The sequence below is a fragment of the Pleurodeles waltl genome, chromosome 3_1, assembly GCF_031143425.1.
Source record: "Pleurodeles waltl isolate 20211129_DDA chromosome 3_1, aPleWal1.hap1.20221129, whole genome shotgun sequence".
Classification (NCBI taxonomy): Eukaryota; Metazoa; Chordata; class Amphibia; order Caudata; family Salamandridae; genus Pleurodeles; species Pleurodeles waltl.
This window is the reverse complement of record NC_090440.1, coordinates 698,348,270-698,374,127: the sequence shown is the minus strand read 5'-3', so window position 1 is coordinate 698,374,127 and position 25,858 is coordinate 698,348,270.

Here is a 25,858-nt window from a genome sequence, read left to right as displayed (position 1 = left end):
CACAAGGGTATAAGAACAGTCCAGGTCTATTTGCTACCCAAGTAACGTCACTTTTACGAGAAATTGACTCCAATGCTTTGTCCTATGTTGATGACATTCACCTCAAAGGTGATGATTTAAACACACACTTTGCCATAGTGGATCACATAATTTTGGGATTTGCTGATCATGGCTATTAATTAAAGTTTAAAAAATCAAAACATTATTTTCTTAGCGTTCTCTTTTTAGGATATGAATTATCAAATGATGGCAGAAGCCTTGCACCACAATCCTTATAGACGTGTGTTCTCCTACGACCACCAAATACATTAAAAAAGCTACAATCACTTTTAGGCTTTTTAAACTTTGCTAGGGCATACATACCAGATTATGCACAATGGGTTCAACTGTTGTACGATTTAATTCATCCTGACTTTTCAGACAAACATTGGACTACAGAACATATAATATTCTTAGAACATTGCAAACTGACAGGCTTGCAGCCAAACACTTACACACTCCTCTTAACAAAACTAATTTGATTATCCGCATAGTTGTGGGTTCCACTGATTATACATATGTCACCTTTAATGAAGGTAAAACAGTTTTGATTGCATGTACATCACATTATATTCAAACGCAGAAATACGTTTTGCATCAATAGAAAAAATCTTACTGCAGTACAAACAGCTGTTTTAAAGGAATGTCCACTGGCTCAGAGGAAACACATAATTGTGGTTTCTCCCATATCAACCTTAGAGGCTGTAACAAAGGCAATCGTTCCTAACACTAAAGCTAGTGGGCTACTTCCGTGACAGCTACTGATGTATATTACGTCTTAAACCCTACATTACGAACACAGGAATTTCTCCAGTATGAACAAGAATACCCCATTTTGACTGAAATTTTGACTCTGGATCAGTATGATTTTGTAATATATGCTGATGGTTCAGCCCAGCCCATGCTTGGTACTAAGCATAATTACTGAGCAGCATGTCCTGCAGTTAAAGGTGTCAAAAAAGATGGAGAATTTCAGGCACAAAAAACATACACAGAATCTTTGAGTGACTGTACTGCTCAGCTGGCTTAATTGAAAGCTTTGGTTCTAGCACTGTAGAACACGGATCCTGACACTTTTAGTGTGTGATTCCTATTGCTGCATTCAGACCAATAATGATAATTTACATTATTGGTACTTGAATGGATTCAGAGACTCTAAAGGAAACACTATCAAACATAAGTTGCTTTGGGGAAAGGTGACAACTCTTAAAGATGCTCTGCCACAGGCTCATGTAATTCGTACATTGTGTCATCAATGTGTGGGAATACGAATTGTAGGGAATTCATTGGCTAATGAAGCTGCTAAGGAGACAGTTCTGACTGTATAAGTAGCTGTGATTACTCTTTTCTGTAAGAGAATTGATAATGACATAATGGCCGCAGTAATTGCTTCAAATAGTGGCACCCCTTTACTAAAACAGTTTCCAGCAAAATACTCCTATCTGTTGAGTGCCCAAAACATTCCTTTTGTTCACATTCCCATGGTGGATGACTAATTGATACCCAACCAGGACTGCAGGTTAGAACGAATAATTACTGCTCATGAAGGATTAGCGTCTGCCTATGTTGGTGTGGCAGCTACAGTTTCCTTGTTACAGAAATTATACTGGTGTCAGGGTCTCCATAAAAAGACTAAATAATATGTCCTCTCCTGTGACATTTGTCAACGAATTAAACGTTCCACCATTGCCGGCCTACCACAGACACCCATTCTAGTTTCTAATAAACCACTGCAATGTGTCTATTTGGATCATTGTGGACCACTCCATTCATATGGTGCCTTTAAATAAATTTTATTAGCTATTGATTCATATTCTCAATTTCTATGGGTGTGGCCACAGTGTTCAGCTGTCACTTGAACGGTATAAAAGATTTGGAAGTCTTTATCAGTACATATGCAGTAGCAGCATTACACTCGGACTAGCACCGACTTTTGCCTCTAAAGCTTACCAGAACACTATGGGGACCCTGGATGTTGCTGTGCATTATTCATCCCCCTATCTTCTGAGGGGAATTTGATAGGGGAAGGGAAAAGTGTGACTTAAAGCAGTCCTTAGGAGCTAGAGTATTAGGTTCAGGTTGTTGTTGGATCCATTACCTGCTTGGAGGCCAGGGAGCTTTAAATAATCTCCTAGAAGATCCTTGTGTAGTCTGACACTCTATGAATTCCTCTTTGGGGTCCAGGTGTATGTTCCAGATTTAGATAACTCTGGCACAGTGGTGGCTGGTGCACACTTTGACATCAATGAAAGCTTTGCTTTCTTACAGAAATTACAAGACTTTTGGGATGAGCCCCTGAATGTGAATTCTGAAAGTTCTGCCACTGATGAAGTGAAGGAGCAACTAGTGACCTCTGGCTGGATTCCTAAAGTTAGGGATCTGGCCCTGTGTAAAGATTTCAGACAAGAAGGAGTTTAGCCCATCTTACTGTGCCCTGGTGCCTCTTGCTATTCAAGGTTCTCAAGTTGTGATTATGCCAGTGCTTGCTGAATGTAAACAGAAATGACAAGTTTCCATTTATTTTATCAAGTTACATCATGTGGCCAATTCTCCTCAGTAGGCCGCAAGGGTATTTGGACAGTTCCTTAACTCCACTCCCTACTATGCAAAAGATCCCTCTACATGCATTAAGCAGTACTCATATTTTTACTACCCAGATGGGATCTTCTGATGCTGTTCATGCACTCATGCCCGCTTCCAACACAGGATATGTTTCTGATGTGGGTATACAGTGTTCCACTGCTGACCTTGGCAATGAGGTTATATATTATCAACCACCTGTGGAGGAACCTACAGGTTCTTCTTTGCCTCAAATCGCTCCTGTCTTTGCACAGACTGCCTCTGGTATTTTACCGACATTGATGATTTTTCTTCAGGTTCTGCACATATTTCCTTGCATGGTGCTCGTGTCCTATGGTTTTGTCTGAAAAAAAGTATCTTATTCCTCCATGGTATTACCTTTGGATTGCTCTTTCTTTATTTTTTCTCTTCATCTCGACTGGATTTGTATACATTATTTTCCTACTGTTGAATGGACACTATCTCCCAGAACTGTCTTCTACAGAACTGGTAGCTGAAGAACTTCTGCCCCATTCTTCCTCACAGAAGGTCCGAGGAGACTTGTCCCTTTTTAAACCTTACTGCATTTCCCATCCATGACTGAATGGTTTGGGGTAAGGTCCCATATGACATTTTTGGTCCCACAGAAATGTTACAGATTCCATATGTTTTTAAGATTACTAGGGATGATTTCCCACCCCAGGCTCAGTTTCTGGGATGTTGCGACTGTTTCAAACATATTGTCTGAACTAGAATACTATTCGAAAATAAAGATGTGTATTTGAATTCTGCAAACTATGGTGAAATGTTTTGCTACCATCTTTACGCTCATCATTATTTATATAGAACAAGTACACCTCATGCTGTTTTCAACTATATGTAGTAGGAACACTGCCTTATACCACCTGCAGGGTGGGTGTCCCCAATAATATTTGAAAAAGTTTCTTTATTTTTCTGATCATGTCCCCACAGACCCATTCTATTATAAGTTAACACCATCCTCAACAAAGAAAAACATGCTGCCACCAACAAAATTAATTTATTCCAATTCACTTAGTTCCAAATTGACTGAGCATGGTTATGAATTTTTGGAATACAATATTGATTTACAGTCAGTTTGGGGCCTGTCAGATCCAGGGCATTGATGCTTTATTTAAGGCTTGTTTGATCGCTTGACAAATTATATTTTTAAACAAAACAGTACAACAGAGTATGTGTCTTGGATAGCCTAATGTTAAAAATGTAATTACACCTAGCATTCCTTCTCTTGCATGATTTGATAAATGGCAACAATACATTTATCTCACAGAAGAATAGTGTGATCGGGTGATCCCGAACACTTCCTCGGCGCTGGACATTACCGACGTGTCGGATAGTTCCGACACGTCATTTCCGCGTTGCCACGTTGCCGTGGGAACGCTCGATGACGGAGGATGGCGTCCCCTGGTTACCGCGGAAACCCAGGAGGGCTTCCGGGCCGCGGCTGTGAAGAGGCGGGGTGGCCACAGTATCGAGGAGGAGGAGAGAGAAGGAGAAGGCGCAAGGAGAGAGACGGAGAACGGAGGAACCGGAACAGACGAACGAGAGAGGACCGACACGACTACAACTCCGGACGAGGCACTGGAGAAGGAGAACGTTACCGAGGAACTGCAGCTGACGGGACACCCCAGCGCCAGCCACGACCCAGGAGGGTCGTGGCTTGCTAAGGTACGGTCTCTGTGGGACACCAGAGGGAATATACCGATTAGGAGGGCACTGGGGAAGGGACCTGAGAAGGAGTGAAGGGAGGGCTGGGAGGGATCTTAAAGAGCACATATTTAGACACGAGTGAACCACATAAACGTGCACTTTAAGTCTGTTAATCACTTTGCCCTAACTCACTACCAGCACCAAACCCCCTCACCCTTTTAACCCTTCCCCTTTAGTTGTACAAACCATAAACCCAGATTTAGCGTCCCACTTACCGTAGCGTTTTCTTTTTCCGGTACATCCTCGCTGGAGCCAACCGAGAGACAGAGGGGAAGCCAACTAAGAGACAAAGGAGAAAGAAGAAGAAAAAACCCCAATCAGAAGATTAGAAGACGACGTCTAGAGACCTTAGCCAACCCCCCCCCTGTAAACATAAGGAAAAACTATAAACAAGCAAAACTCTTAAATAAATCACTTACCTGATCACCGCAATTTCTTTCTGTTGTATTTATACCGTTCCGCCTGCCACAAATAGCTTATTGAAAAGGTGCAGAACGGCACATACAGTTTTTCACTTTATGGTTCAGAGGGGTAGATGGTGCAGTCAGTTGACACTAATGGCTAGAATTCAAATTTTTTAAACTCTTGCAAGGGTTTTAAAGCTAGCAGTCCAGACCCCAGAAATGTCCAGTCAAAATACTCATGTGTAGTAACTACCTAGAGTATAGGTGAGTAATGGCAGCAGTGACTAGACCATTCCACATTGTCTGCTGTTAGGCACCACATATCTCTTATTTCTGACAGCATAGATTTGCAAGACTTTCTATTAGGTCCCAGATCTCCACATTCAAAACAATTTTTATATGTGAGAAGAAGCTGCTGTAAGGTTACAACACATTTATAAGAGAAAGTTAGAAAAGGCATTAGCTGTTGTCAATAATGGCAAGACTACAGTACATTGTCTTCTCAAAGGTATTGATTGAATAATGTTGTGTCATCAGTATTTGATATTATACAAAATGATATATCTGTCATTTTACATGGTTAAAATCAATTAAAATTGATTTTGCAATTGAGTTGCGCATTGCAGGTTTTAAAATCAAACTGGGTGCCATGGAAATGTTTGAAAGCAACAGACTTGTTTTTGCTGTATGTTAGAAATTGGGTCTCTACTTGGCAGAGATATGTACCTGCCCAAGGAGGGACCATAATCCTAGTCAGGGTAAGCCACAACACAACCTAAATTACCCTGTGCTCACCCTCAGGTAGCTTGGCACAGAGCAGGCAGGCTTAACTTAGAAGGTAATGTGTTAAGTAGTTGTGTGATAATTCATACAGTAATACAGTGGAAACACCACAAAAAGTACTCCACACCAGTTTAGGAAAACCGATAATATTTATCTGAATAAAATAAGACCAAAACAGCAAATATCCAATATGCCCAAGTTAAGATATCACTTTTTAAAGATTTAGATGACTCTCAATCCTTAAGAATCAGTTGTTTACCCTTTTAACACACAGTACCTGGGATGCGTCAAAATTAACAATGCAGAGGGCAGCAAAGAAGGAGATGCATCAGAAAGTAAAGCGATGCATAGTTTTTTCTGGCATGGCAAAGGTGATGTGTCATTTCTTTCCACGTGGCAAGGTGACATGTCGATTTTTGTGCGCTCAGTCTTGGTTCCTCACTACGATGCAAGGATATTTTTACGCCCAGGGACGATGTATGGAAAATCCAAAATGCATTGTGAAGCGGCAACAGGCTTTGTGTCGATCTGGCAGGCAATGCATTGATTTTTCAGCCACAAGACAGACGCTGCGTCAATTTTTGAAGGCGTTGCGTTGTTTTTTCTGGTGCTGTGAATTTTTTCCTTCAGATACATTTTTAGATGGTCCTGAGACCTCAGAACAGGGGCAAGCTCAGTTGAAACGCTTGGAGGGCACTTGTGGGGGAAGGCAGAGCCTTTCCAGCAGAGTCAGGAGCCATCAGGCAGCAGGGCAACAAACGGAAAAGCAGTCCAGATTACTCCTTTGGGCAACATGGCAGTCCCTTTAGGTCAGTGAGGGCCTGATTTTAGGGGCTCAAAGACCCACTATATATATACCCATGGTGCCTTTTAAGTGGAGGAAAACTTCAAAGAGTGGTTTTGCAGTGTACAAGTTCCCCTTTCAACCCAGTCCTGTCTGCCAGGAGATCTGTGGGAGTTATCATTCCTTTGTGTGAGGTCAGGCCACTAGCCTTTGAAGTGTAATGGAGAGCCCCTCCACCCTTCCTGCCCAGGAAGACCCATCAGTATGCAGATGAGTGTCCTGTGTTTCTGGGGACTTTTTTTTGCTTTTTGTTTTACAGAGGGGGAGCGACCCCTTAGGCAAGGGTCGCGCCCCTGGGGGGCAAATCAGCCTATTTTTAATAGGCCAATCTGCCCCCATGGGGTGCAGAAACCACTATACACCAGGGATTTTTTTTGTTTTATACTTGCGCATAAGGGGAGCAGCCCCATGTGCAAGGGCCGCTCCCCAGGGGGCAAAGTATTTTCAGGCCTTTTCTGCCCCCCCTGGGGGGGCAGATCAGCCTATTATAATTAGGCCAATCTGCCCCCTGGGGGGCAGAAACCCCTAGACACCAGGGATATATTTTTGTTTATGTTTAGTTTTGTTTTTTATATATGAGGAGCCACCCCTGAGGCACGGGTCGCTCCCCTGGGGGGGCAAATTGTATTTAGACCATTTCTGCCCCCCTTGGGGGCAGATAGGCCTTTTTTTATTAGGCTGATCTGCCCTCAAGTGCGCCAGAAACCACTAGGCACAGGGGATTTTTTTTTGCACCAATTTCACGCAAGGGAAGCGACCTCTTAGGCAAGGATCGCTCCCCTGGGGGGGGGGAAATTTATTTTAGGCCATTTCTGCTCCCCTTGGGGGCAGATTAGGCACGAGGGATTGGTGTGTGTGTATGTTTGTGTTTTGTTTGGGGGGGGCAGCCCCTTGGGCAAGGGTCGCTCCCCATGGGGGCACATTAGTGTTGGCCGTAGATTGGCCTATTTGTGGAAGGCCCATCTGCCCCCAAGGGGGCCAGAAAGCCCACCAGAGACCAGGGACATTTTTTCTTTTCAAAATATGAGGGTGGGGGTATGGCTATACACCCACCCCAAATACATGGGGCCAAAGTTGTTCTGCCCCGTGGGCAGATGGGGCAATTACCTCCGATCCACACCCCGGGGGGGCAGAAAGTCTACTAGATGCCAGGGAATTAAAAAAAATAGTGGGGCCTGGTTATGCCCCACCCCAACTGAAGGGGGTAACAGTCTTTCAGCTCTCCCCCCGCACACTAAAATATCTTATCCTACAGCAAGCAAGAGGACATTTGATTATTTTGGGTTTTGGTTTTACATTTGGGCCATGAGAGCCTGGTTAACTCTCAAAATCGTCCCACGTGGAATGGTGAAGGCTCCACTTTATAGACTTTGAAATGCTGATATGTAGAAAAATCCACAAGACCTAGACATATCTGAAAACTAAACATCTGGGTGACTCCAGGGTCGTGTGCTTCACATGCACCCGCACCATTTTCTTACCCACAATGCCCTGCAAACCTCCAACTTTGCAGGAAATCACACATTTTTCCCACATTTTTGTGATGGAACCTTCCGGAATCTGCAGGAATCCACAAAATTCCTACCACCCAGCATTGTCTCATCTATACTGATAAAAATTCTGCTGCACTTGTCAGCCTAAGAATGTTTTTTTCCAAACTGCCCTTTTGGACTCGCTTTGGTTCCCCCTCGCTTTGGTTCCCCCCTCTATTTCAACATGATTTTGGCTCTTCCCTTTCACAAGCACTTGGCCCACCTACACAAGTGAGGTAACATTTTTATCGGGAGACTGAGGGGAACGTTGGGTGGTAGGAAATTTGTCCTGGTGCGGTGATCCCACACAGAAATGTGGGCAAAATTGAATTTGTAGTTAAATTTGAGGTTTGCTGAGGATTCTGGGTAAGAAAAAATTGGGGGATCCACGCAAGTCCCATCTCCCTCAACTCCCTCGGGTGTCTAGTTTTCAGAAATGTCTGGGTTTGGTAGGTTTCCTTAGATGGCTGCTGAGCCCATGACCAAAAACGCAGGTGCCCCCCTGCAAAAACAGATAGTTTTGTAATTGGGCATTTTGATGTGTCTAGACAGTGTTTTGGGGCACAAAAGTGAGGTACCATTTTTATCGGGAGACTTGGGGGAACGCATGGTGGAAGGAAATTTGTGGCTTCTCTCAGATTCCAGAACTTTCTGTCACCAAAATGTGAGGAAAAAGTGTTTTTTAAGCCAAATTTTGAGGTTTGCAAAGGATTCTGGGTAACAGAACGTGGTGAGAGCCCCACAAGTCACCCCATCTCGGATTCCCCAAAGTGTCTAGTTTTAAAAAATGTGCAGGTTTGGTAGGTTTCCCTAGGCGCCGGCTGAGCTAGAGACCAAAATCCACAGCTGGGCACTTTACAAAAAACAGGTCTGTTTTCTTTGGGAAAATGTGATGTGTCCAAGTTGTGTTTTGGGGCATCTCCTGTCGCGGGCGCTAGGCCTACCTACACAAGTAAAGTACCATTTTTATCGAGAGACTTCGAGGAATGCTGGGTGGAAGAAAATTTGTGGCTCCTCTCAGATTCCAGAACTTTCTGTCACGGAAATGTGAGGAAAAAGTGTTTTTTGTGGCCAAATTGTGAGGTTTGCAAAGGATTCTGGGTAACAGAATCTGGTGAGAGGCCCACAAGTCACCCCATCTTGAGTGTCAAGTTTTCAAAAATGTGCAGGTTTGGTAGGTTTCCCTAGGTGCCGTCTGAGTTAAAGGCCAAAATCCACAGCTAGGCACTTTGCAAAAAACAGGTCTGTTTTCTTTGGGAAAATGTGATGTGTCCACGTTGTGTTTTGGGGCATTTCCTGTCGCGGGCGCTAGGCCTACCCACAAAAGTGAGGTACCATTTTTATCTGGAGACTTGGGGGAACGCTGTTGGAAGGAAATTCATGGCTCCTCTCAGATTCCAGATCTTTCTGTCACTGAAATGTCAAGAAAAAGTATTTTTTGCCCATATTTTGGAGTTTGCAAAGGATTCTTGGTAACAGAACCTGGTGAGAGCCCCATGAGTCACCCCATCTTGGATTCCCCTAGGTGTCTAGTTTTCAAAAATGTGCAGGTTTGGTAGGTTTCCCTAGGTGCCGTCTGAGATAGAGGCCAAAATCTACAGCTAGGCACTTTGCAAGAAACACTTCAGATTTCAATGTAAAAATGTGATGTGTCCTTGTTGCGTTTCCTGCCACAAACATTAGGACCACCCACACAAGTGAGGTGCCATTTTTATCGGGAGACGTGTGGTAACACAGAATAGCAAAACAAGTGTTATTGCCCCTTGTCTTTTTCCTGCCAAATGTAAATGTAAATGTAAATGAGCAAATAACCACTGCTTCTCAACACCTTATCTAGTGCCCATTTTGGAAATACAAAGGAAATACAAAGGTTTTCTTGATACCTATTTCTCACTCTTTATATTTCACCACATTAATTGCTGTATGCCCGGTATACAACGAAAACCTGTTGCAAGGTGCAGCTCAGTTATTGGCTCTGGGTACCTAGAGTTCTTGATGAACCAACAAGCCCTCTATATCCACACAACCAGAAGAGTCTAGCAGACGTAATGGTATATTGCTTTTGAAAATATGACATTGCAGGAAAAAGTTACAAGGTAAAATGTGGAGAAAAATGGCTGTTTTTTTCACCTCAATTTCAATATGTGTTTCCTTCAGCTGTTATTTTCTGTAGGAAACCCTTGTAAGATCTACACAAATTACCCCTTGGTGAATTCAGAATTTTGTCTACATTCTGGAAATGTTTAGCTTTCTGCGATCCATCTTTGGTTTCACACCCATTTCTGTCACTAACTGGAAGGAGGCTCAAAGCACAAAAAATACTAAAAATGGGGTATGTCCTAGTAAAATGCCACAATTGTGTTGAAAATGTGGTTTTCTGATTCAAGTCTGCCTGTTCCTGAAAGCTGGGAAGATGGTGATTTCAGCACTGCAAACCCTTTGTTGATGCAATTTTCAGGGAAGAAAAACCACATGCATTCTTCTGCAGCCCTTTTTTCCCATTTTTTAAAAAAAATACATTTTCGCTGTATTTTGGCTAATTTCTTGGTCTCCTCCAGGGGAACCCACTAACTCTGGGTACCTATAGAATCCCTAGGATGTTGGGAAAAAAGGTCGCAAATTTGAAGTGGATAGCTTATGTGGACAAAAACTTATAAAGGCTTACGCGCGAACTGCCCCAAATAGCCAAAAAAAGGCTCGGCACAGGAGGGGAAAAGGCCTGGCAGCGAAGGGACCGAAACGTCGACAGTTATTCTACCTTAACTCATTATACACATAAGAATTGGTTCCTTGTATGAGTAATGCTACATTACTAAATCAACACATTCTGACCCCGGCGGTCTAAGACCGCCGGGGCCAGGGTCGGCGGGAGCACCGCCGACAGGCCGGCGGTGCCCTACAGGGCATTCTGACCGCGGCTTGCTGCGCCGCCATGGGGGATTCTGACACCCCCTACCGCCATCCTGTTCCTGGCGGTTCGCCCGCCAGGAACAGGATGGCGGTAGGGGGTGCCGCGGGGCCCCTGGGGGCCCCTGCCGTGCCCATGCCAATGGCATGGGCACGGCAGTGGCCCCCGTAAGAGGGCCCCACAAAGTATTTCAGTGTCTGCCTAGCAGACACTGAAATACGCGACGGGTGCAACTGCACCCGTCGCACCTTCCCACTCCGCCGGCTCAATTCTGAGCCGGCATCCTAGTGGGAAGGTTGATTTGCCCTGGGCTGGCGGGCGGCCTTTTGGCGGCCGCCCGCCAGCCCAGGGCAAATCTCAGAATCACCGCAGCGGTCTTTCGACCGCGGTGCGGTGTTCTGACGGCGGAACCTTGGCGGACGGCCTCCGCCGTCCGCCAAGGTTAGAATCAGCCCCTATATCATTACTTTCTTTGCTGGCTGTTTATGCCTGAGACAAACATTTGTGACTTACAACTGGACCTTATACATCATTGGGAAATAATAATTGTTTTAATGTATAAGCAGTGTGTTAGACCTGACAGCCTTAGGGTGGTCACCCCTAACTTTTTGCTTGCCTCCCCCCACTTTTTGGACACTGTTTTTGCTGGCTTTTAGACTCTGCGCACTTTACCACTGCTAACCAGTGCTAAAGTGCATATGCTCTCTCCCTTTAAACATGGTAACCTTGGATCATACCTGATTGGACTATTTAATTTACTTATAAGTCCCTAGTAATGTGCACTATAGGTGCCTAGGGCCTGTAGATTAAAAGCTGCTAGTGGACCTGCAGCATTGGTTGTGCCACCCACTTAAGTGGCCCCTTTACCTTTTCTCAGGCCTGCCATTGCAAGGCCTGTGTGTGCAGTTTCACTGTCACCTCGACTTGGCATTTAAAAGTACTTGCCAAGCCTAAACCTCCCCTTTCTCCACATATAAGTCACCTCTAATGTGTGCCAGAGGTAACCCCTAGAGCAGGGTGCTCTGTGGGTGAAAGGCAGGACATGTACCTGTGTAGTTTACATGTACTAGTAGTGTAAAACTCCTAAAACTCGTTTTTACACTACTGTGAGGCCTGCTCCCTTCATAGGCTAACATTGGGGCTGCCCTCATACTGTATTGAGGTGGTAGCTGCTGATCTGAAAGGAGTAGGAAGGTCATATTTAGTATGGCCAGAATGGTAATACCAAATCCTGCTGACTGGTAAAGTTGGATTTAATATTACTGTTCTAGAAATGCCACTTTTAGAAAGTGAGCATTTCTTTACACTTAAATCTTTCTGTGCCTTACAATCCACGTCTGGCTGGGCTTAGCTGACAGCTCCTTGTGCATTCACTCAGACACAACCCAAACACAGGGTACTCAGCCTCACTTGCATACATCTGCATTTTGAATGGTTCTTCCTGGGCTGGGAGGGTGGAGGGCCTGCTCTCACACAAAGGACTGACACACCCCCTACTGGGACCCTGGCAGACAGGATTGAACTGAAAGGCGACCTGGTGCACTTCTTAGCCACTCTTTGAAGTCTTCCCCACTTCAAAGGCACATTTGGGTATAAAACAGGGCCTCTGCCCTACCTCATCAGACACTTGCTGGAGAAGAAACCTGAACCAGAACCTGCATCCTGCCAAGAAGAACTGCCTGGCTGCCTAAAGGACTAACCTGACTGCTTTCTACAAAGGACTGCTGCCTTGCTGTTGCCCTGCTGCCTTGTTGAACTCTTGTCTGGCTGTAAAAGTGCTCTCCAAGGGCTTGGATAGAGCTTGCCTCCTGTTCCCTGAAGTCTCAGGACCAAAAAGACATCTCTTTTTCATTTGGACTCTTCGTGCGCCGAAAATTTCGATGCACAGCTTGCTCCGCGGCGAGAAAATCGCCGCACACCGATGCTGATCGACGCAACACCTTCGGGGCGACCGGAACTTCGACGCACGGCCTTGCAAGGACAACGCCGTCTGACTTCCAGAGGGGAAATCAATACGACGCCTGCCGTGAGAACGAGAATCCCACGCACAGCCTCCCGGAACGACACGCAGCCGGAAAACAAGCCGAAGAATCCACGCACAGACCCCGGGACATCTGGTAATCCCGTGTACCACAGAAAGAGACTGTCCGTGTGCCGGAAAACGACGCACTACTTCCCCGTGTGAAAAATAACGACGCAAGTCCGAATGTTCAAGGGAGAAATTGACGCACACACCATTTTTCCATGTATCTCTTCTTCTGCGGGCCTTTGCAGAGATTTTCCACTTTAAACTTAACACATTGCCTTCTAAGTTAAGCCTGACTGCTCGTGCCAAGCTACCAGAGGGTGGGCACAGGATAATTTTGGATTGTGTGTGACTTACCTTGACTAGAGTGAGGGTTCTTGCTTGGACAGAGGGTAACCTGACTACCAACCAAAAACCCAATTTCTAACACAGTGGTATACCATTGAGGAGTGGTACTACTGAAACATTGTAATATTGAGGATTTAATTACAATATTGGTGACTGATCTTTTTATGTTGTTCCCCCGTTTACTCTAATTTACTTGTTGCAATGTCCTTTTGGAAGATTATTTTTTCTTATTTTTGTTGATTACTTAGAATAAACAAGTGCTATATGAAAAAGAACAATCCATATAGATTTCATTTGAATCTTTATGAAGACTGAATGTTGTGTTGGCATACTAAGGGATTTTTTGTCTTTTAGAGCATACTTTCTAAAAGTGGCATTTCTAAAATAGTAATGTTAAATCCAACTTCACTAGTGATCAGGATTTCTCACTACCATTCATTCCAACCATACCAAACATGACAATTCCACTCATTTCAGATCAAAACTTGCCACTTAAAAGCATAAAAGGGAATCTCAAATGCTGGCCTATGAGAGGAGCATGCTTCACAGTAGTGGAAAATGACTTTGGGAGTATTTCACTACCGGTACATGTAAAGCTTACAAGTACATGTCCTGCCTTTTACTTACATAGCACCCTGCCCGATTGGCTATCCAGGGCCTACCTTAGGGGTTACTTATATATAAAAAAGGGGGAGGTTAAGGCTTGGCAGGTAGTTTTAAATGCAAGTTGAAGTGGTAGTGAAACTGCACACACAGGCCTTGCAATGGCAGGCCTGGACATGTTTAAGAGGCTACTTATGTGGGTGGCACAAACAGTGCTGGAGACCCACTAGTAGCATTTAATTTACAGGGCCTGGGCACATATGGTGCACTTTACTAGGGACTTACAGGTAAATTAAATTACCCAGTTTGGTACGAGCCAATGTTACCAGGCTTAGGGGAGAGAGCACAAGCACTTTAGCACTCTTTAGCAGTGGTAAAGTGCGTAGAAGCTTAACACCGGCAAAAAAGAGATCAGAAAAATGGAGGGAGGCAGACAAAAGGTGGGGGAACACTGCCAGGTCTAACACTATATAAATCGTCAGGTTTCCAACAGGTCATGGCAAAGAAAGATGCATCATACACTATGCTTAATATAGAACATTTAGAGAAATCGCCCTTTACTGTAGCTGAAATGCTTTCGGATATATGGTTAATCCATGGCTTAATTTCTCTAAGGATGTGTACATTTCATTTTACATCTTGTCGGAACCACTTTCAAATAGGCAGACATGAGCAAGTGGTTGGAAGAGAAGACATGGTTTCTTCCCTTCAATTACAAATGAGTGAGTGGTGACTGAGTGGATTTTCTTAGTGGGAATGAATGCAGAGTTTCCTTGGGCCATTCATTACTTTGTAAAGAGGTACACTGCATGGAGATTTCAGTGCATCCATTGCCAATTTGGCATGTTATTTGAAGGGTGTTCCCGTATCCTTGATTTTTCATTACTTTCCAATGGAAGTTATTTGATTCTGAGCTACCAAGTTTGCTGTGGAATGACGCCAGGTGTCTCTTACATTGTAACAGTTTCCAAGGTAGTGTCTTGCTGTATGAATGTGTTATATCCATCCAGAAACACAGCGGGGGAAATAACCTTGTTGCCAACACTCCCTATTTTCAAAATTTACTTTGATAAGTTAAGCCAAATGAAAGCTTTATTGTTTCAAGACATTATGGCATTAACATCTGGCAGAGACATTCTTGATCTCCAAGTTGCTCAGTCGTCCTCATAAGTACAATCGCTGCTGTGCACTAATTTGCTGCTGCATTTTAGTGAACTTGTGCACCTCATTTTTAATGCTTCAAACACAGCTGGTGTAGTACACTTTTTTAAAGTGATTGGGTCTGGATTTGTTTATGCATTTCAGACTGTACTAGGACTGATTCTGTCTTTTCTACACTCTAATTTCAAGCATTTTTGGACGCATTTCATTGGTATAGTTCCTGTTAGTCGCTGTTTTGGTCCATTTTTGTTGCTGGATGGGTGTTCCTCAACAAGGCCAATGTTGATGAAAATGCCACATGTTCTTCTGTGCAGTAAACGTATAGTGCAGTTCTTTGGAATGTCTTTGCTACTGGAATTGAATGCCAACTGGCCTTTGTCCTTCCAGCCTGTGTGGTTTCAGAAGGTAAAGTCTGTGTTCAACTACCTCTGGTGCTCTATCGAGTGTGCACTAGACATATGCTTTGCCACACAATTGTCTCAGACTACCAATATGGATGTGCTAGAGTATCCATTGAGGGTGCACCTCCAGTGTTGTTCTATGTTGTTACCATTGCTGCAGGATACCTAGTATGAGTTGCCCATGCCAGATTGGAAGGATGCTTCCACTCGAAGATCTACAGCCTCTGGCTCCTCATCTGAGGCTACACTTCTGGTACCTCTGCCTTTTGCTTCCTCTTATGAGGCTGCTACTGACCACGCTTGTCCTTTGGAACTTCCTCTTCAGGCTACTATGGATCTGTTGTCTGCAGTTGCGGGTTCCCTCCAGGACCCTAATGACTTTCTGGATTTGGTAGACCTCCCAGGGCTACTGTCCTGTGGTATGGATGTCTCATAGACTTTTTAATTTGGCCTTTTGCTTTTAAATTGATTTTGTGGATTTTTAGTAGTTTATGTGATTTGTAATTGGCATTTTTTAAATGGCTTTCACTTGTGTTTAAATTATCAAAGTTTTATAGTACATAATGTTATGTCTTTTAAATGCTTTCACAGTAGCTAGCTTTTATTGGCCAGGTCTTCTTCTGACTTAGGGGAGGTAACTGCATGGCCTGCGTTTTAGTCTCCATTTTAGATGCAACTCTTTAGGTTGATATCTAGTTCTCGTGGTGTCTTTTTCCATGCTTTCCTGCTAATGCCTGAATGTGCTATGGCAGCATTTTTGATAGGCACTTTCACCCTATAGTCTTTACAGTTAGTTCCAGGGTCATACATTTAGAATGTAATGCCATTGTTTTGCATTTCTTCTGCAGTCATTAGAAAGCACTTAATTTGAGCTAGACAAAACCAAACGAGCTGACTTGCGCCTCTGCCACAATGTGATAAGAACGCTACTTTATTATATAAACAGCTTCCATGCTAAAGCTCAGTGAGAGGAGCACTTTTATGCTGGGATTATCACAGAACCTCTGCAAACTGTAACTGAGATGCAGCCCTGCTGACTCTGACCTCCATTCCGCCAAAGAGGATAACCTGTACTAGCTTCCTAACACTTAAAACCAAGGTATGGGGGTTAGACTATTCCAACTGATCTGACAGAAGAGTATCGCCCATTATGCTCTCTTTAGTATAGTATTAGGTACAGATAGAAGTAAGCAAACATTAGCAACAATTAACATGGTTGAATTGTTCATATTGTTTACTATTCTAATAATGGTGATTACAGTAGTATGTCTCATCTTTCTAATAATTGCAGCACATGTTTTTTATGCAAGAATATGATCATTTTAATAAATGTTTTGAAAATTCTTTTTCGTATCTACATTGTGTATAGCTTGGGCAGGCAAGAGTGACCAGAAGGGTTAAATCTCTTTCCACAGATTCCTTGGGAATCAGAGTGTCATGCTCAAGGTCGCCAACAACATCTGTACCCTAGTCAGTTAAGGGGTTGGATGTGGTACTGTGATCTAGCAGAAACACACCAACACTTACTGACGATATATGTGGACTAAGGCCCTCATTAAAACCCTGGCGGTAAATCCCGCCTACCGCCGTGCAGCAGACCGCCAACATACCGCTGCAGCTGTGGAATTCCGCTACAGGTATTACGACCCACAGCCCGGAATCCGCCACAATACAGACACCCACACAAGTCCGCCACACCAAAGGTCAGTAATAAACTGGCGATAACAAAATCGACACCGTCACACCAACAGGAATCAACGCGGCGGTCTTTCAACCGCGGTAATCCATTGGCGGTACACACTGCTGCGCTCAAAATACAAACACATATACAAAACACAACCACATTGGACGATTCGAAATACACACACCTGATACACACACACACACCACACCCATACACCCAATCCAATATAAAGTACACACCCACGTCACCCACAAGCCCTTACTATCAGAATTTTGAACCCATGCCAGAGAGATACACTACCAGAAACAACACCAGCATCCACAGACACACAACACCATCACTTACACAACATCCGCGCACCTCAAACAACACACACCAACACACACCCTCACGCATCACAACAGACACCACCTCACACATCACCCACACCACATCATGGCACCTCAACAACACCCCAGGTTCTCTGAGGAGGAGCTCAGGGTCATGGTGGAGGAAATCGTCCGGGTAGAGCCACAGCTATTCGGATCACAGGTGCAGCAGACATCCATTGCAAGGAAGATGGAGCTATGGCGCAGAATAGTTGACAGGGTCAACGCAGTGGGACAGCATCCAAGAACTAGGGATGACATCAGAAAGAGGTGGATTGACCTACGGGGGAAGGTGCGTTCTGTGGTCTCCAGACACCAGATTGCTGTACAGAGGACTGCCGGTGGACACCCACCTCCTCCCCCACAACTAACAACATGGGAGGAGAAAGTCTTGGCTATACTGCATCCTGAGGGCCTGGCAGGAGTAGCAGGAGGACTGGACTCTGTTAAGGCAAATCTTTACTACTATACCCCCCCCACCCTACCTGCATGCCATCACATACTCCCACCCTTACCCTCACACCCATCACCCCAACAACCCACAGTTACCCCACCAACACAACCCACACATCCCAAAACCAAGCCCTACATGTGACGCCAATGCATGGACACCCACCACCCAAGCATGTCCACTACAGAGACTCACTCATGCCCGAAAATCACCAATCACACAAGGACCAAGCCACTAATGCAAGCACTGGAGTACAGGGTCAACCACCCATTTCACACAATGGCACACACGGATACAATATTTATGCATTTACACCCCAACAGGACCCCTACCCAACGTCACCGGACAGGAGGTGCCAGACATATCCAGTCCCCCCACAGAAGAGGCCCACAGTGATGACAGCAGCTCTGCACAACTGGATCAGATGACCAGCCTGGCCCATCTGGGACCTCGGACAGTCGGTTCCCCTGACACTGTCACAAGCCACCACAGGGCCTCCCCCCTCAGGAAACACCAGCACAGCACCCACCCAGTGGGCCAATCCCTCTGACCCCAGGACACGTCAATCAGCAGTGTGTCCACCACTACAGGGAACCCAGGCAAACCCACCAACCCAAGAAAATCTGGGACCTGGGGGCAGTGGGCACACGGTTCAGGGGACAGAGGCACAGGAAAGGGGGAGGACAGGCCCAGGGAATCCACTCTCCAAAACGCACTCTCCAACATCATGGGAGCTTACCATCATTATCAGGAGACCATGGCAACGGTACTGGCCAAGTTTCAGGAGTCCCAGCGGCTGCAGGAGGAACACTACCTTGGGATCAGGGAGGACTTGTAGTCCATTAACACACCCTGGTCACCATTGCAGGGGTGCTGGCAGACCTCGCCAATACCAGGAGGGACACACTGGCACAACAAGGGGCCCCTGACACTAGCCTGGATGATGAACAGCCCTCCACCTCCGCCGGTGCTAGTGAACAGGAGGCACCACCACAGTAACAACAGGACACCAGCACCCCACCCCCTGCAGATGGAGAACCACCCCGCAAACGGTCCCTGAGATCCAGGAACAACACAGGGAACATTGCCAAGACCCACGCCAGGAAATCTGACCCCCCTGAATGTCACCCTTCTGTCCCACTATGTCACCCTGTCCATCCTTAAACTGCTGTTGCTCCACTTCCTATGCCCCTTTGGACAATGCACCTGTGAAACAAATAGGACTCTGCCAATTACATTCCTCCACCATCACCCCAGCCCATTTTACAACCCCCTCCACTTATTAGCACAGAAATAAACACACTCCAATCACAAAACAATCTGGAGTCAGTCTGTGCTTTCACAAATGTGTAATTGCAATAACTATGGAATATAGCAATGTCAATTTACTTGTTCACATACCAATGTAACACAGCTGTAGGCCAGCAGTAACATAGTAGAGGGCACAAAGTGGGACCCAAATCTGTGAAATGGAAAGTCAAAGTGACAAGTCAGAGTCCATACACTAAATGAAAATGACACACTTATGCTAGTTCCAACAATAGAATGAGATGTGGGAAGCAGTGGCATCTTCTTACCTGTGTCTCACTGGAAGTATTGCCTGATGATGTTGTTTCGGTTGTCGATATCCTCTTCTTCTCACTCCTATCCTTCACTGTCCACAGGCTCCACAGCTGCCACAAGACCACCATCTGGCCCATCCTCCTGCAGAAAAGGCACCTGGCGTCGCAAAGCCAGGTTGTGCAGCATACAGCAGGCCACGATTATCTGACAATAAAGTCCATTCCCTGTAGGGAGATGGACCACCTCAACAGTTTTGGATTTTCACCTTTCATTTGCATTAGCCATCTGAGAGGTCTGTGGTCAGTTTGAACTACAAAGTGAGTACCAATGAGGTATGGTCTCAGCTTCTTCAGGGACCAAACCACAGCAAAGGCCTCCCTCTCAATGGCACTCCAACGCTGCTCCCTGGGGAGTAACCTCCTGCTAAGGAAAGCAACAGGCTTGTCAAGGCCATCATCATTGGTTTGGGACAGAACTGCCCCTATCCCATGTTCAGAGGCATCAGTCTGCACAATGAACTGCTTGGAGTAATCTGGAGCTTTGCGAACTGGTGCTGTGCACATAGCTTGTTTCAGGGTGTCAAAGGCCTGTTGGCATTCTACAGTCCAGTTGATCTTCTTGGGCATTTTCTTAGACGTACGTTCTGTGAGGGGTGTCACTATGGAGCCATATCCCTTCACAAACCTCCTGTAGTACCCAGTCAAGCCAAGGAATGCCCTGACTTGAGTCTGGGTTTTTGGAGCTACCCAGTCCAGAACAGTCTGGATCTTGGGTTGGAGTGGCTGAACTTGGCCTCCACCTATAAGGTGTCCCAAGTAAACCACAGTACCCTGCCCTATCTGACATTTGGATGCCTTGATAGAGAGGCCTGCTGCTTGCAGGGCCTGCAAAACCTTCCTCAGGTGGACCAGTTGATCCTGCCAGCTGGAGCTAAAGACAGCAATATCATCAAGATAAGCTGCACTAAAGGACTCTAAGCCAGCAAGGACTTGATTCACCAACCTTTGGAAGGTGGCAGGGGCATTCTTTAAGCCAAAGGGCATCACAGTAAACTGATAGTGCTCATCAGGTGTAGAGAATGCTGTCTTTTCTTTTGCTCCTGGTGCCATTTTTATTTGCCAGTACCCTGCTGTCAAGTCAAAGGTACTCAAGTATTTGGCAGCACCCAATTTATCAATTAACTCATCTGCCCTTGGAATGGGATGTGCTTCTGTCTTGGTGACAGAATTAAGTCCTCTGTAGTCCACACAAAACCTGATCTCTCTCTTGCCATCTTTGGTGTGAGGTTTGGGGACTAAGAACACTGGGCTAGCCCAGGGACTGTCAGAGTGCTCAACGACTCCCAATTCCAGCATCTTATGGACTTCCACTTTGATGCTTTTCTGAACTTGGTCAGACTGTTTAAAAATGTTGTTTTTGACAGGCATGCTGTCTCCTGTGTCCACATTATGGGTACACAGGTGTGTCTGACCAGGGGTTAGGGAAAAGAGCTCAGCAAACTGTTGTAGGACTTTCCTACAGTCAGCTTGCTGTTGGCCAGAGAGGGTGTCTGAATAGATCACTCCATCTACTGAGCCATCTTTAGGGTCAGTGGAGAGGAGATCAGGGAGAAGTTCACTCTCAGCTTCCTGGTCCTCATCTGTAACCATTAACATGTTTACATCTGCCCTGTCATGAAAGAGTTTGAGGCGGTTCACATGGATCACCCTTTTGGGGGTCCTGCTAGTGTGTAGGTCTACCAGGTAGGTGACATGACTCTTTCTCTCTAGCACTGGGTAAGGGCCACTCCTTCTGACCTGAAGTGCCCTGGGAGCCACAGGCTCCAGAACCCAGACTTTCTGCCCTGGCTGAAACTCAACCATAGCAGCCTTTTGGTCATACCACATGTTCTGGAGTTGTTGGCTGGCCTCAAGGTTTTTACTTGCCTTTTCCATGTACTCGGCCATCCTGGAACGTAAGCCTAGTACATAGTCCACTATATTTTGCTTAGGCTCATGAAGAGGTCTCTCCCAGCCTTCTTTCCCAAGAGCTAGTGGTCCCCCTACAGGATGGCCAAACAGACGTTCAAAGGGGGAAAACCCTACTCCCTTCTGAGGCACCTCTCTGTAGGCGAAAAGCAGACATGGCAAGAGGACATCCCATCTTCTTTTGAGCTTTTCAGGGAGCCCCATGATCATGCCCTTCAATGTCTTGTTGAATCTTTCCACAAGACCGTTGGTTTGTGGATGATATGGTGTGGTGAACTTGTAAGTCACCCCACACTCATTCCACATGTGTTTAAGGTATGCTGACATGAAGTTGGTACCTCTGTCAGAAACCACCTCCTTGGGAAATCCCACTCTGGTAAAGATACCAATGAGTGCTTTGGCTACTGCAGGGGCAGTAGTGGACCTAAGGGGAATTGTTTCAGGGTACCTAGTAGCATGATCCACTACTACTAGGATATACTGATTCCCTTTGGCTGTGGGAGGTTCAAGTGGACCCACTATGTCCACTCCCACTCTTTCAAAGGGGACCCCCACCACTGGAAGTGGAATGAGGGGGGCCTTTGAATGGCCACCTGTCTTACCACTGGCTTGACAGGTGGCACAGGAGGCACAAAACTCCTTTACTTTCTGGGACATGTTGGGCCAATAGAAATGGTTGACTAACCTCTCCCAAGTCTTGGTTTGTCCCAAATGCCCAGCAAGTGGCATGTCATGGGCTAAGGTCAGAATGAACTCCCTAAACTCCTGAGGCACTACCACTCTCCTAGTGACACCAGGTTTGGGATCTCTTGCCTCAGTGTAAAGGAGTCCATGTTCCCAATAGACCCTGTGTGTTCCACTTACTTTTCCTTTGGTTTCCTCAGCAGCTTGCTGCCTAAGGCCTTCAAGAGAGGGACATGTTTCTTGCTCCTTACATAGCTGTTCCCTTGTGGGTCCCCCTGGGCCTAAGAGTTCAACCTGATAAGGGCTCAGTTCCCTCAGAGGGCAGAACTTCTTCCTGGGAAGAGAGGTTCTTTTTCTTTTGCTGTGTTGAAGCTGGTTCCCCAGTCTTCTTTCCTTTTCTCTTGGAGGGTTGGGCCATTCTTCCAGACTCCAACACCTCTTTTTCACCCTGAGTCTTGCACTGTGCCCTTGTCTTGACACATACCAGTTCCGGGATACCCAGCATGGCTGCATGGGTTTTGAATTCTACCTCAGCCCATGCTGAGGACTCCAGGTCATTTCCAAGCAAACAGTCTACTGGGATAGCAGAGGAGACTACCGCCTGTTTCAGGCCAGTGACCCCACCCCATTCTAAAGTTACCATAGCCATGGGATGTACTTTAGTCTGATTGTCCGCATTGGTGACTGGATACGTTTGTCCAGTCAGGTAATGTCCTGGGGCAACCAGTTTGTCTGTCACCATTGTGACACTGGCACCAGTATCCCTCAGGGCTTTTACACTAGTCCCATTAATTAAGAGTGGCTGCCTGTATTTTTGCATATTAGGGGGCCAGGCAGCAAGTGTGGCTAAGTCCACCCCACCCTCAGAAGCTAATGTAGCTTCAGTGTGAACCCTGATTTGCTCTGGGCACACTGTTGATCCCAGCTGGAGACTGGCTATTCCAGTGCTAACTGGAGTAGTAGTAGAAGTGGAACCTTTCTTTGGATAGGCCTTGTCTCCAGTTTGGTGTCCCTGCTGATTACAGCTACAACACCAGGCCTTTTTGGGATCAAAGTTTTTACCCTTGTATCCAAAATTGGATTGTGAAGAGACTTTGGACCCTCCCTCCTGAGCAGTTTTTTGGGGCCCTGTAGAAGACTCATTACTTCTACCCTTGGATGTCTCAACACTCTTCCCCTGGGGAGTCTTTGTGACCCCTTTTCTTTTGTTCACCCCCTGAGGAAGTCTTGGTCACTCTAGTCTTGACCCAATGGTCTGCCTTCTTTCCCAATTCTTGGGGAGAAATTGGACCTAGGTCTACCAGATACTGATGCAGTTTATCATTGAAACAATTACTTAAAAGGTGTTCTTTCATAAACAGATTGTACAGCCCATCATAATCATTTACACCACTGCCATTAATCCAACCATCCAGTGTTTTGACTGAGAAGTCAACAAAATCAACCCAGGTCTGGCTCGAGGATTTTGAGCCCCCCTGAACCTAATCCTGTACTCCTCATTTGAGAATCCAAAGCCCTCAATCAGGGTAGCCTTCATGAGGTCATAGGATTCTGCATCTTTTCCAGAGAGTGTGAGGAGTCTATCCCTACACTTTCCAGTGAACATTTCCCAAAGGAGAGCACCCCAGTGAGATTTGGTTACTTTTGTGGTTGCACAAGCCCTCTCAAAAGCTGTGAACCATTTGGTGATGTCATCACCATCTTCATATTTTGTTACAATCCCTTTGGGGATTTTTAGCATGTCAGGAGTATCTCTGATCCTATTTAAATTGCTGCCACCATTGATGGGAGCTAAGCCCATCTCTTGTCTTTCCCTTTCTATGGCTAGGAGCTGTCTCTCCAAAGCCAATCTTTTGGCTATCCTGGCTAACAGGAGGTCATCTTCATTGAGGCTGCCCTCAATGCTTCCAGAGCTGTTGGACTCCCCTGTGGGAGAAGCAAAATCTCTGACTATCACTTGTGGAGTCAGGTTTGGGGAACCCTGGTCTACCTAACTAGGAGTGGAGGGGGGAAATTGTCTTCCACTTCACTAGCTTCATCCTCTGTAAGGATATCTTCAGAGGGGGTTGTCTCTAGCAAACTCTTCCAAGAGCTCCTGGAGCTGTACTTTGGTAGGGTTTGATCCAGTTTTTATTTTCTTGATTCTGCAGAGAGTCCTTAACTCTGACATCCTAAGATGCAGGTAAGGTGTGAGGTTGAGCTCCACCACTTTCTCTTCTGCAGCAGACATTATTTCTCTAAAAGTTGGGATACTTTTTAAGAATCTAAAACTATCTCTAGAACTTAATCCAAACTTTTACAAAACTTTTAAACTCTAAAAGAAATGCTAACAGGGACTAACACAAGGCCCTAGCAGGACTTAATTTTTTTTAGAAAAATCGCTCAAATTTAAAAAATCAGTTTCTAATGACAATTTTTGGAATTTAGTCGGGTGATCAGGTATTGGCTGAGTAGTCCAGCAAATGCAAAGTCTTGTATCCCACCGCTGATCCACCAATGTAGGAAGTTGGCTCTGTATATACTATTTCAAAGTAAGAAATAGTGTGCACAGAGTCCAAGGGTTCCCTTTAAAGGTAAGATAGTGGCAAAAAGAGATAATTCTAATGCTCTATTTTGTGATAGTGTGGTCGAGCAGTAGGCTTATCAGAGTGTAGTGTTAAGCATTTGTTGTACACACACAGGCAATAAATGAGGAACACACACTCAAAGACAAATTCCAGGTCAATGGGTTTTTATATAGAAGAATATATTTTCTTCGTTTATTTTAAGAACCACAGGTTCAAGATTTACAAACAATACTTTAAATGAAAGGTATTTGACTCAGGTATTCTAGGAACTTTGAATAATCACAATAGCATGTACAGTTTTGACAAAAATGGCAATAAGCTATTTTAAAAGTGGACACTGCACAAATCAACAGTTCCTGGGGGAGGTAAGTAAATGTTAAGTTCACAGGTAAGTAAAACACTTACAGGGTTCAAAGTTGGGTCCAAGGTAGCCCACTGTTGGGGGTTCAGGGCAACCCCAAAGTTACCACACCAGCAGCTCAGGGCCGGTCAGGTGCAGAGGTCAAAGTGGTGCCCAAAACACATAGGCTTCAATGGAAATAGGGGTGCTCGGGTTCCAGTCTGCCAGCAGGTAAGTACCCGCGTCTTCAGAGGGAAGACCAGGGGGGTTTTGTAGGGCACCGGGGGGGACACAAGCAGGCACAGAAAGTACACCCTCAGCGGCACAGGGGCGGCCGAGTGCAAACAGGCATCGGGTTTCTAATAGGAATCAATGGGGAGACTCGGGGGTCTCTTCAACGATGCAGGCAGGCACGGGGGCTCCTCGGGGTACCCACCACCTGGGCTAGGCAGAGGGTCGCATGGGGGTCGCTCCTGCACTGGAGTTCAGTTCCTTCAGGTCCTGGGGGCTGCGGGTGCAGTGTGGTTTCCAGGCGTCAGGTTCCTTAAAGCAGGCAGTTGCAGTCAGGGGGAGCCTCTGGATTTCCTCTGCAGGCGTCTCTGTGGGGGCTCAGGGGGGTCAACTCTGGCTACTCACGGGCTTGTAGTTGCCCGGGAGTCCTCCCTGTAGTATTCGTTTTCCGCAGGTCGAGCCGGGGGCGTTGGGTGCAGAGTGGAAAGTCTCACCCTTCCGGCGGGAAAAGTGTGGTCTTTAAAAGATGCTTCTTTGTTGCAAAGAGTTGCAGTTTCTTGAACAGGGCCGCTGTTCTCTGGAGTTTCTTGGTCCTTTAGATGCAGGGTAGTCCTCTGAGGCTTGAGAGGTCACTGGACCCTGTTGG